Source organism: Mesoplodon bidens (assembly GCF_964165515.1).
Source record: "Mesoplodon bidens genome assembly, chromosome: X".
Classification (NCBI taxonomy): domain Eukaryota; kingdom Metazoa; phylum Chordata; class Mammalia; order Artiodactyla; family Ziphiidae; genus Mesoplodon; species Mesoplodon bidens.
Window position 1 is genome coordinate 117,835,039 of NC_138163.1, and position 13,429 is coordinate 117,848,467.

The 13,429-nt window shown below is 43.1% G+C and overlaps 1 long non-coding RNA gene across 1 annotated transcript in view; it reads right to left on the minus strand.

Annotated features, from left to right (window-relative positions):
- Positions 1-13,429, minus strand: part of LOC308608423 — a 59,891-nt gene that overhangs the window by 25,191 nt on the left and 21,271 nt on the right. Inside the window, exons 12-19 of the long non-coding RNA XR_014014164.1 lie at positions 12,407-12,488; positions 12,204-12,276; positions 8,670-8,751; positions 8,467-8,539; positions 4,933-5,014; positions 4,730-4,802; positions 1,197-1,278; positions 994-1,066 (exon numbers count right to left, since the gene is read on the minus strand). This is a non-coding gene — a long non-coding RNA (uncharacterized lncRNA). The remainder of the gene's footprint in view (positions 1-993; positions 1,067-1,196; positions 1,279-4,729; positions 4,803-4,932; positions 5,015-8,466; positions 8,540-8,669; positions 8,752-12,203; positions 12,277-12,406; positions 12,489-13,429) is intronic.

The window sequence follows — 13,429 nt, forward strand, 5'->3', positions numbered from 1 at the left end:
CGATTTACAATAGCCAGGTCATGGAAACACCCTAAAGGCCCATCCCCAGACGAATGGATAAAGAAGATGTGGTACCTATATACGATGGAATATTACTCAGCCAGGAAAGGGAACTGAGTTGGTTCATCTGTACAGGCGTGGATAGACCTAGACACTGTCATACAGAGTGAAGCCAGTCAGAAAGAGAAAATCAGGTGTCGTATATAAACGCACATACATGCAACCTAGAAAAATGGTACAGATGAACCGGTGTGCAGGATAGAACTGACACGCAGATGTGGAGGACCAACGTATGGCCACCGAGGGGGGAACGTGGACGGGGTGCTGGTGCTCGTGTGATGAATTCGGAGATTGGGATTGGCATACATACAGTACTATGTGTAAGATGGATAACTAATAAGAACCTGCTGTATAAAAAAATGAAGTGAACGTCAAAAACTCAAAAGCCCATACGATAAAAGGAAGATGTGTTCATCTCAACTGATCGTTTACTAAATAGACAACCAACTCTGAAGGTAGTTGGGACTGTCAATAAAAAGTTAGAGAAAAAAATGAAAGAAATTACTGGAACAGCAACAAAGAAAACACTATCAAAGACCAAAGAAACTAAAAGCTGGTTCTTTGAGAAGATGAACCATCCTGGTAAACCTTTAGCCAGACTCATCAAGATAAAGAGGGAGAGGACTGAAATCAATACAATTAGAAATGGAAAAGAAGTTACACCGGACAACACAGAAATACAAAACATCCTAAGAGACGACTACAAGCACTCTATGCTCATAAAATGGACAATCTGGAAGAAATGGACACATTCTTAGAGAGGTACGACGACCTTCCAAGACTGAAGCGGGAAGAAACAGAGAGTATGAACAGACCCAGTGCGAGTAATGAACCTGAGAGTCTGATTACAAATCGTCCAACAAATAAAAGTCCAGTACCAGATGGCTTCACAGGTTAATGCTATCCAACACGTAGAAGAGAAAGAACACCCACCTTTCTCAAACTCTTCCAAAGGACTGGCGTGGAGGGAACACTCCGAAACTCTTTCTATGAGGCCACCATCACCCTGTTACGAGAACCAGGCAAAAGAGAGTAGAAAAGAAGTTACACCCCGATATCACTGATGAGCTTAGATGCAAAGCGGCTCAACAAAATAGGAGCCAACAGAATCCAACACCATATTAAAAGTGTCATACCTCATGATCAAGTGGGCTCTATCGCAGGCATGCACGGAATCTTCAAAATACGCAGATCAACGTGATACCCCCTACGAACAAACTGAAAGAGGAAAAACCATAGGATCATGCCAATCGATGCAGAAAAACTTGGGACAAATGTCAGCACACATTTACGATAAAGAAAACAAACAAAGAAAAAACCCTCCAGAATGTGGGCTTAGAGGGAAACTCACTCAATTTAATCAGGGACGTATACGACAAACCCACAGCAAACATTTTCACTGGTGAAGAACTGAAAGCATGTCCTCTAAGATCAGCAACGAGACAAGGATGACCACTCTCATCACTGTTATTCAACATGGTTTTGGAAGTTCTGGCCACGGCAATCAGAGCAGCACAAGAAATAAAAGGAAGACAAATTGGAAAAGAAGAAGCAACACTGTCCCTCTTGGCATAGGACATGATACTATACTTAGAGAATCCTAAAGAGGCCACCATAAAACTAGTAGAGCTAGTCCATGGATTTGGTGACGTGGCAGGACACAAAATGAATGCACAGAAATCCCTTGCATTCCTATACATTAATGAAGGAAACACAGAAAGAGAAATCAGGAAGGACTCCCATTTACCCCTGCAGGAAAAGGAATAAAATACCTAGGAATAAACCTACCTAGGGAGACAAAAGAGCTGTATGCAGAAAACTATAAGACACTGATGAATGAGACTGAAGATACACACAGATGGAGAGACATACCATGTTCTTGGATCGGAAGAATCCATCTTATGAAAATGACTATACTACCCAACGCAGTCTACATAGTCAATGCAATCCCTCTCAAATTGCCAATGGCATTTTTTTTTTTTTTTTTAAAACAGAGCTAGAACGAAAAAATCTGAAAATCTGTATGGAGACACAAAAATCCCCCAATAGCCAAAGCAGTTTGATGGGAAAAAAACGGAGCTGGAGGAATCAGACTCCACGACTTCACACTGTACTACAAAGCTACAGTAATCAAGACAGGACGGGCCTGGCACAAAAACAATAAATACAGATCCATGCAACCGGATAGAAAGCCCTCAGATAATGCCACGCACCTATGGTCAACTAATCTATGACAAAGGAGGCAGGGATACACAGTGCAGAAAGAAGAGTCTCTTCAGTAAGTGGTTCTGGGGAAACTGGACCAAGACATGTAAAACAATGAAGTAAGAACACTCCCATACACCGTACAGAAAAATAATCTGAAAATGGAACAGAGACCTAAACTCAGGACTGTGCACTGTGAAACTCTTAGAGGCGAACACAGGAAGAACAGGCTTTGACGTAAATCACAACAAGATCTTTTGTAATCCTCCTCCTAGAGTCATGGAAATAAAAACAAAAATGTACAACTGGGGCCTAAGGAAACTTAAAAGCTTTTGCTAAGCACAGGAAACTAAGAACAAGAGGAAAACACAACCCTCAGAACGGGAAAAGTATTTGCATACGAAGCAGCGGACTCGGGATCAATCTCCAAAACATATAAACAGCCCATGCTGCTCGGTATTAAAAAAGCCAACAACGCGCTCTAAAAATGGGCAGAAGCCCTAAACAGCCGATGCTCCAAAGAAGACACAGAGCTGGCCAACAAGCACGTAAACACCGGCTCTACTTCACTAACCATTAGAGAGATGCACACCACAACTACACCGAGCTATCCCCTCACACCATTTAGAAAGGGCATCATCGGAAAATCAACAAAGAACAACTGCTGGACACGGTGTGGAGCAGAGAGAACGCTCTTGCACTGTCGGTGGGATACACCGATGGATACAGCCACTAGGGAGAAGAGTAAGGAGGTTCCTTAAGAAACTAAAACTAGAACTACCACATGACCCAGCGATCCCACTACTAGGCGTATACCCTGAGGAAACCAGAATTCAAAGAGAGACATGTACCAAAATGTTCATCGCAGCTCTATTCACGACAGCCCGGAGAGGGAGACAACCTAAGCGTCCATCATCGGCTGAATGGATAAAGAAGACGTGGCACCTACATACAATGGACTATTACTCGGCCATAAAAAGCAACGAAACTGATCTATCTGTAACGAGGTGGACAGACCTAGAGTCCGTCATACAGGGTGAAGTAAGTCAGAAAGAGAAAGACAAATCCCGTATGCCGACACATATGTATGGAATTTAAGGGGAAAAAATGTGACGAAGAACCTAGGGGTAAGACAGGAATAAAGACACAGACCTACTTGAGAATGGACTTGAGGATATGGGGAGGGGGAAGGGTAAGCTGTGACAAAGCGAGAGAGAGGCAGGGACATATATACAGTACCAAACGTCAGGTAGATAGAGAGTGGGAAGCAGCCGCATAGCACCGGGAGATCGGCTCGGTGCTTTGTGACCGCCTGGAGGGGTGGGATGGGGAGGCTGGGAGGGAGAGAGACGCAGGAGGGAAGGGATGTGGGAACAGATGTATAGGTATGACTGATTCACTTTGTTCTGAAGCAGAAACTAATAATAAAAAAAAGAAAAAAGACACATGCACCCCAGTGTTCACTGCAGCACGATTTACAATAGCCAGGTCATGGAAACACCCTAAAGGCCCATCCCCAGACGAATGGATAAAGAAGATGTGGTACCTATATACGATGGAATATTACTCAGCCAGGAAAGGGAACTGAGTTGGTTCATCTGTACAGGCGTGGATAGACCTAGACACTGTCATACAGAGTGAAGCCAGTCAGAAAGAGAAAATCAGGTGTCGTATATAAACGCACATACATGCAACCTAGAAAAATGGTACAGATGAACCGGTGTGCAGGATAGAACTGACACGCAGATGTGGAGGACCAACGTATGGCCACCGAGGGGGGAACGTGGACGGGGTGCTGGTGCTCGTGTGATGAATTCGGAGATTGGGATTGGCATACATACAGTACTATGTGTAAGATGGATAACTAATAAGAACCTGCTGTATAAAAAAATGAAGTGAACGTCAAAAACTCAAAAGCCCATACGATAAAAGGAAGATGTGTTCATCTCAACTGATCGTTTACTAAATAGACAACCAACTCTGAAGGTAGTTGGGACTGTCAATAAAAAGTTAGAGAAAAAAATGAAAGAAATTACTGGAACAGCAACAAAGAAAACACTATCAAAGACCAAAGAAACTAAAAGCTGGTTCTTTGAGAAGATGAACCATCCTGGTAAACCTTTAGCCAGACTCATCAAGATAAAGAGGGAGAGGACTGAAATCAATACAATTAGAAATGGAAAAGAAGTTACACCGGACAACACAGAAATACAAAACATCCTAAGAGACGACTACAAGCACTCTATGCTCATAAAATGGACAATCTGGAAGAAATGGACACATTCTTAGAGAGGTACGACGACCTTCCAAGACTGAAGCGGGAAGAAACAGAGAGTATGAACAGACCCAGTGCGAGTAATGAACCTGAGAGTCTGATTACAAATCGTCCAACAAATAAAAGTCCAGTACCAGATGGCTTCACAGGTTAATGCTATCCAACACGTAGAAGAGAAAGAACACCCACCTTTCTCAAACTCTTCCAAAGGACTGGCGTGGAGGGAACACTCCGAAACTCTTTCTATGAGGCCACCATCACCCTGTTACGAGAACCAGGCAAAAGAGAGTAGAAAAGAAGTTACACCCCGATATCACTGATGAGCTTAGATGCAAAGCGGCTCAACAAAATAGGAGCCAACAGAATCCAACACCATATTAAAAGTGTCATACCTCATGATCAAGTGGGCTCTATCGCAGGCATGCACGGAATCTTCAAAATACGCAGATCAACGTGATACCCCCTACGAACAAACTGAAAGAGGAAAAACCATAGGATCATGCCAATCGATGCAGAAAAACTTGGGACAAATGTCAGCACACATTTACGATAAAGAAAACAAACAAAGAAAAAACCCTCCAGAATGTGGGCTTAGAGGGAAACTCACTCAATTTAATCAGGGACGTATACGACAAACCCACAGCAAACATTTTCACTGGTGAAGAACTGAAAGCATGTCCTCTAAGATCAGCAACGAGACAAGGATGACCACTCTCATCACTGTTATTCAACATGGTTTTGGAAGTTCTGGCCACGGCAATCAGAGCAGCACAAGAAATAAAAGGAAGACAAATTGGAAAAGAAGAAGCAACACTGTCCCTCTTGGCATAGGACATGATACTATACTTAGAGAATCCTAAAGAGGCCACCATAAAACTAGTAGAGCTAGTCCATGGATTTGGTGACGTGGCAGGACACAAAATGAATGCACAGAAATCCCTTGCATTCCTATACATTAATGAAGGAAACACAGAAAGAGAAATCAGGAAGGACTCCCATTTACCCCTGCAGGAAAAGGAATAAAATACCTAGGAATAAACCTACCTAGGGAGACAAAAGAGCTGTATGCAGAAAACTATAAGACACTGATGAATGAGACTGAAGATACACACAGATGGAGAGACATACCATGTTCTTGGATCGGAAGAATCCATCTTATGAAAATGACTATACTACCCAACGCAGTCTACATAGTCAATGCAATCCCTCTCAAATTGCCAATGGCATTTTTTTTTTTTTTTTTTAAAACAGAGCTAGAACGAAAAAATCTGAAAATCTGTATGGAGACACAAAAATCCCCCAATAGCCAAAGCAGTTTGATGGGAAAAAAACGGAGCTGGAGGAATCAGACTCCACGACTTCACACTGTACTACAAAGCTACAGTAATCAAGACAGGACGGGCCTGGCACAAAAACAATAAATACAGATCCATGCAACCGGATAGAAAGCCCTCAGATAATGCCACGCACCTATGGTCAACTAATCTATGACAAAGGAGGCAGGGATACACAGTGCAGAAAGAAGAGTCTCTTCAGTAAGTGGTTCTGGGGAAACTGGACCAAGACATGTAAAACAATGAAGTAAGAACACTCCCATACACCGTACAGAAAAATAATCTGAAAATGGAACAGAGACCTAAACTCAGGACTGTGCACTGTGAAACTCTTAGAGGCGAACACAGGAAGAACAGGCTTTGACGTAAATCACAACAAGATCTTTTGTAATCCTCCTCCTAGAGTCATGGAAATAAAAACAAAAATGTACAACTGGGGCCTAAGGAAACTTAAAAGCTTTTGCTAAGCACAGGAAACTAAGAACAAGAGGAAAACACAACCCTCAGAACGGGAAAAGTATTTGCATACGAAGCAGCGGACTCGGGATCAATCTCCAAAACATATAAACAGCCCATGCTGCTCGGTATTAAAAAAGCCAACAACGCGCTCTAAAAATGGGCAGAAGCCCTAAACAGCCGATGCTCCAAAGAAGACACAGAGCTGGCCAACAAGCACGTAAACACCGGCTCTACTTCACTAACCATTAGAGAGATGCACACCACAACTACACCGAGCTATCCCCTCACACCATTTAGAAAGGGCATCATCGGAAAATCAACAAAGAACAACTGCTGGACACGGTGTGGAGCAGAGAGAACGCTCTTGCACTGTCGGTGGGATACACCGATGGATACAGCCACTAGGGAGAAGAGTAAGGAGGTTCCTTAAGAAACTAAAACTAGAACTACCACATGACCCAGCGATCCCACTACTAGGCGTATACCCTGAGGAAACCAGAATTCAAAGAGAGACATGTACCAAAATGTTCATCGCAGCTCTATTCACGACAGCCCGGAGAGGGAGACAACCTAAGCGTCCATCATCGGCTGAATGGATAAAGAAGACGTGGCACCTACATACAATGGACTATTACTCGGCCATAAAAAGCAACGAAACTGATCTATCTGTAACGAGGTGGACAGACCTAGAGTCCGTCATACAGGGTGAAGTAAGTCAGAAAGAGAAAGACAAATCCCGTATGCCGACACATATGTATGGAATTTAAGGGGAAAAAATGTGACGAAGAACCTAGGGGTAAGACAGGAATAAAGACACAGACCTACTTGAGAATGGACTTGAGGATATGGGGAGGGGGAAGGGTAAGCTGTGACAAAGCGAGAGAGAGGCAGGGACATATATACAGTACCAAACGTCAGGTAGGTAGAGAGTGGGAAGCAGCCGCATAGCACCGGGAGATCGGCTCGGTGCTTTGTGACCGCCTGGAGGGGTGGGATGGGGAGGCTGGGAGGGAGAGAGACGCAGGAGGGAAGGGATGTGGGAACAGATGTATAGGTATGACTGATTCACTTTGTTCTGAAGCAGAAACTAATAATAAAAAAAAGAAAAAAGACACATGCACCCCAGTGTTCACTGCAGCACGATTTACAATAGCCAGGTCATGGAAACACCCTAAAGGCCCATCCCCAGACGAATGGATAAAGAAGATGTGGTACCTATATACGATGGAATATTACTCAGCCAGGAAAGGGAACTGAGTTGGTTCATCTGTACAGGCGTGGATAGACCTAGACACTGTCATACAGAGTGAAGCCAGTCAGAAAGAGAAAATCAGGTGTCGTATATAAACGCACATACATGCAACCTAGAAAAATGGTACAGATGAACCGGTGTGCAGGATAGAACTGACACGCAGATGTGGAGGACCAACGTATGGCCACCGAGGGGGGAACGTGGACGGGGTGCTGGTGCTCGTGTGATGAATTCGGAGATTGGGATTGGCATACATACAGTACTATGTGTAAGATGGATAACTAATAAGAACCTGCTGTATAAAAAAATGAAGTGAACGTCAAAAACTCAAAAGCCCATACGATAAAAGGAAGATGTGTTCATCTCAACTGATCGTTTACTAAATAGACAACCAACTCTGAAGGTAGTTGGGACTGTCAATAAAAAGTTAGAGAAAAAAATGAAAGAAATTACTGGAACAGCAACAAAGAAAACACTATCAAAGACCAAAGAAACTAAAAGCTGGTTCTTTGAGAAGATGAACCATCCTGGTAAACCTTTAGCCAGACTCATCAAGATAAAGAGGGAGAGGACTGAAATCAATACAATTAGAAATGGAAAAGAAGTTACACCGGACAACACAGAAATACAAAACATCCTAAGAGACGACTACAAGCACTCTATGCTCATAAAATGGACAATCTGGAAGAAATGGACACATTCTTAGAGAGGTACGACGACCTTCCAAGACTGAAGCGGGAAGAAACAGAGAGTATGAACAGACCCAGTGCGAGTAATGAACCTGAGAGTCTGATTACAAATCGTCCAACAAATAAAAGTCCAGTACCAGATGGCTTCACAGGTTAATGCTATCCAACACGTAGAAGAGAAAGAACACCCACCTTTCTCAAACTCTTCCAAAGGACTGGCGTGGAGGGAACACTCCGAAACTCTTTCTATGAGGCCACCATCACCCTGTTACGAGAACCAGGCAAAAGAGAGTAGAAAAGAAGTTACACCCCGATATCACTGATGAGCTTAGATGCAAAGCGGCTCAACAAAATAGGAGCCAACAGAATCCAACACCATATTAAAAGTGTCATACCTCATGATCAAGTGGGCTCTATCGCAGGCATGCACGGAATCTTCAAAATACGCAGATCAACGTGATACCCCCTACGAACAAACTGAAAGAGGAAAAACCATAGGATCATGCCAATCGATGCAGAAAAACTTGGGACAAATGTCAGCACACATTTACGATAAAGAAAACAAACAAAGAAAAAACCCTCCAGAATGTGGGCTTAGAGGGAAACTCACTCAATTTAATCAGGGACGTATACGACAAACCCACAGCAAACATTTTCACTGGTGAAGAACTGAAAGCATGTCCTCTAAGATCAGCAACGAGACAAGGATGACCACTCTCATCACTGTTATTCAACATGGTTTTGGAAGTTCTGGCCACGGCAATCAGAGCAGCACAAGAAATAAAAGGAAGACAAATTGGAAAAGAAGAAGCAACACTGTCCCTCTTGGCATAGGACATGATACTATACTTAGAGAATCCTAAAGAGGCCACCATAAAACTAGTAGAGCTAGTCCATGGATTTGGTGACGTGGCAGGACACAAAATGAATGCACAGAAATCCCTTGCATTCCTATACATTAATGAAGGAAACACAGAAAGAGAAATCAGGAAGGACTCCCATTTACCCCTGCAGGAAAAGGAATAAAATACCTAGGAATAAACCTACCTAGGGAGACAAAAGAGCTGTATGCAGAAAACTATAAGACACTGATGAATGAGACTGAAGATACACACAGATGGAGAGACATACCATGTTCTTGGATCGGAAGAATCCATCTTATGAAAATGACTATACTACCCAACGCAGTCTACATAGTCAATGCAATCCCTCTCAAATTGCCAATGGCATTTTTTTTTTTTTTTTTTAAAACAGAGCTAGAACGAAAAAATCTGAAAATCTGTATGGAGACACAAAAATCCCCCAATAGCCAAAGCAGTTTGATGGGAAAAAAACGGAGCTGGAGGAATCAGACTCCACGACTTCACACTGTACTACAAAGCTACAGTAATCAAGACAGGACGGGCCTGGCACAAAAACAATAAATACAGATCCATGCAACCGGATAGAAAGCCCTCAGATAATGCCACGCACCTATGGTCAACTAATCTATGACAAAGGAGGCAGGGATACACAGTGCAGAAAGAAGAGTCTCTTCAGTAAGTGGTTCTGGGGAAACTGGACCAAGACATGTAAAACAATGAAGTAAGAACACTCCCATACACCGTACAGAAAAATAATCTGAAAATGGAACAGAGACCTAAACTCAGGACTGTGCACTGTGAAACTCTTAGAGGCGAACACAGGAAGAACAGGCTTTGACGTAAATCACAACAAGATCTTTTGTAATCCTCCTCCTAGAGTCATGGAAATAAAAACAAAAATGTACAACTGGGGCCTAAGGAAACTTAAAAGCTTTTGCTAAGCACAGGAAACTAAGAACAAGAGGAAAACACAACCCTCAGAACGGGAAAAGTATTTGCATACGAAGCAGCGGACTCGGGATCAATCTCCAAAACATATAAACAGCCCATGCTGCTCGGTATTAAAAAAGCCAACAACGCGCTCTAAAAATGGGCAGAAGCCCTAAACAGCCGATGCTCCAAAGAAGACACAGAGCTGGCCAACAAGCACGTAAACACCGGCTCTACTTCACTAACCATTAGAGAGATGCACACCACAACTACACCGAGCTATCCCCTCACACCATTTAGAAAGGGCATCATCGGAAAATCAACAAAGAACAACTGCTGGACACGGTGTGGAGCAGAGAGAACGCTCTTGCACTGTCGGTGGGATACACCGATGGATACAGCCACTAGGGAGAAGAGTAAGGAGGTTCCTTAAGAAACTAAAACTAGAACTACCACATGACCCAGCGATCCCACTACTAGGCGTATACCCTGAGGAAACCAGAATTCAAAGAGAGACATGTACCAAAATGTTCATCGCAGCTCTATTCACGACAGCCCGGAGAGGGAGACAACCTAAGCGTCCATCATCGGCTGAATGGATAAAGAAGACGTGGCACCTACATACAATGGACTATTACTCGGCCATAAAAAGCAACGAAACTGATCTATCTGTAACGAGGTGGACAGACCTAGAGTCCGTCATACAGGGTGAAGTAAGTCAGAAAGAGAAAGACAAATCCCGTATGCCGACACATATGTATGGAATTTAAGGGGAAAAAATGTGACGAAGAACCTAGGGGTAAGACAGGAATAAAGACACAGACCTACTTGAGAATGGACTTGAGGATATGGGGAGGGGGAAGGGTAAGCTGTGACAAAGCGAGAGAGAGGCAGGGACATATATACAGTACCAAACGTCAGGTAGGTAGAGAGTGGGAAGCAGCCGCATAGCACCGGGAGATCGGCTCGGTGCTTTGTGACCGCCTGGAGGGGTGGGATGGGGAGGCTGGGAGGGAGAGAGACGCAGGAGGGAAGGGATGTGGGAACAGATGTATAGGTATGACTGATTCACTTTGTTCTGAAGCAGAAACTAATAATAAAAAAAAGAAAAAAGACACATGCACCCCAGTGTTCACTGCAGCACGATTTACAATAGCCAGGTCATGGAAACACCCTAAAGGCCCATCCCCAGACGAATGGATAAAGAAGATGTGGTACCTATATACGATGGAATATTACTCAGCCAGGAAAGGGAACTGAGTTGGTTCATCTGTACAGGCGTGGATAGACCTAGACACTGTCATACAGAGTGAAGCCAGTCAGAAAGAGAAAATCAGGTGTCGTATATAAACGCACATACATGCAACCTAGAAAAATGGTACAGATGAACCGGTGTGCAGGATAGAACTGACACGCAGATGTGGAGGACCAACGTATGGCCACCGAGGGGGGAACGTGGACGGGGTGCTGGTGCTCGTGTGATGAATTCGGAGATTGGGATTGGCATACATACAGTACTATGTGTAAGATGGATAACTAATAAGAACCTGCTGTATAAAAAAATGAAGTGAACGTCAAAAACTCAAAAGCCCATACGATAAAAGGAAGATGTGTTCATCTCAACTGATCGTTTACTAAATAGACAACCAACTCTGAAGGTAGTTGGGACTGTCAATAAAAAGTTAGAGAAAAAAATGAAAGAAATTACTGGAACAGCAACAAAGAAAACACTATCAAAGACCAAAGAAACTAAAAGCTGGTTCTTTGAGAAGATGAACCATCCTGGTAAACCTTTAGCCAGACTCATCAAGATAAAGAGGGAGAGGACTGAAATCAATACAATTAGAAATGGAAAAGAAGTTACACCGGACAACACAGAAATACAAAACATCCTAAGAGACGACTACAAGCACTCTATGCTCATAAAATGGACAATCTGGAAGAAATGGACACATTCTTAGAGAGGTACGACGACCTTCCAAGACTGAAGCGGGAAGAAACAGAGAGTATGAACAGACCCAGTGCGAGTAATGAACCTGAGAGTCTGATTACAAATCGTCCAACAAATAAAAGTCCAGTACCAGATGGCTTCACAGGTTAATGCTATCCAACACGTAGAAGAGAAAGAACACCCACCTTTCTCAAACTCTTCCAAAGGACTGGCGTGGAGGGAACACTCCGAAACTCTTTCTATGAGGCCACCATCACCCTGTTACGAGAACCAGGCAAAAGAGAGTAGAAAAGAAGTTACACCCCGATATCACTGATGAGCTTAGATGCAAAGCGGCTCAACAAAATAGGAGCCAACAGAATCCAACACCATATTAAAAGTGTCATACCTCATGATCAAGTGGGCTCTATCGCAGGCATGCACGGAATCTTCAAAATACGCAGATCAACGTGATACCCCCTACGAACAAACTGAAAGAGGAAAAACCATAGGATCATGCCAATCGATGCAGAAAAACTTGGGACAAATGTCAGCACACATTTACGATAAAGAAAACAAACAAAGAAAAAACCCTCCAGAATGTGGGCTTAGAGGGAAACTCACTCAATTTAATCAGGGATGTATACGACAAACCCACAGCAAACATTTTCACTGGTGAAGAACTGAAAGCATGTCCTCTAAGATCAGCAACGAGACAAGGATGACCACTCTCATCACTGTTATTCAACATGGTTTTGGAAGTTCTGGCCACGGCAATCAGAGCAGCACAAGAAATAAAAGGAAGACAAATTGGAAAAGAAGAAGCAACACTGTCCCTCTTGGCATAGGACATGATACTATACTTAGAGAATCCTAAAGAGGCCACCATAAAACTAGTAGAGCTAGTCCATGGATTTGGTGACGTGGCAGGACACAAAATGAATGCACAGAAATCCCTTGCATTCCTATACATTAATGAAGGAAACACAGAAAGAGAAATCAGGAAGGACTCCCATTTACCCCTGCAGGAAAAGGAATAAAATACCTAGGAATAAACCTACCTAGGGAGACAAAAGAGCTGTATGCAGAAAACTATAAGACACTGATGAATGAGACTGAAGATACACACAGATGGAGAGACATACCATGTTCTTGGATCGGAAGAATCCATCTTATGAAAATGACTATACTACCCAACGCAGTCTACATAGTCAATGCAATCCCTCTCAAATTGCCAATGGCATTTTTTTTTTTTTTTTTTAAAACAGAGCTAGAACGAAAAAATCTGAAAATCTGTATGGAGACACAAAAATCCCCCAATAGCCAAAGCAGTTTGATGGGAAAAAAACGGAGCTGGAGGAATCAGACTCCACGACTTCACACTGTACTACAAAGCTACAGTAATCAAGACAGGACGGGCCTGGCACAAAAA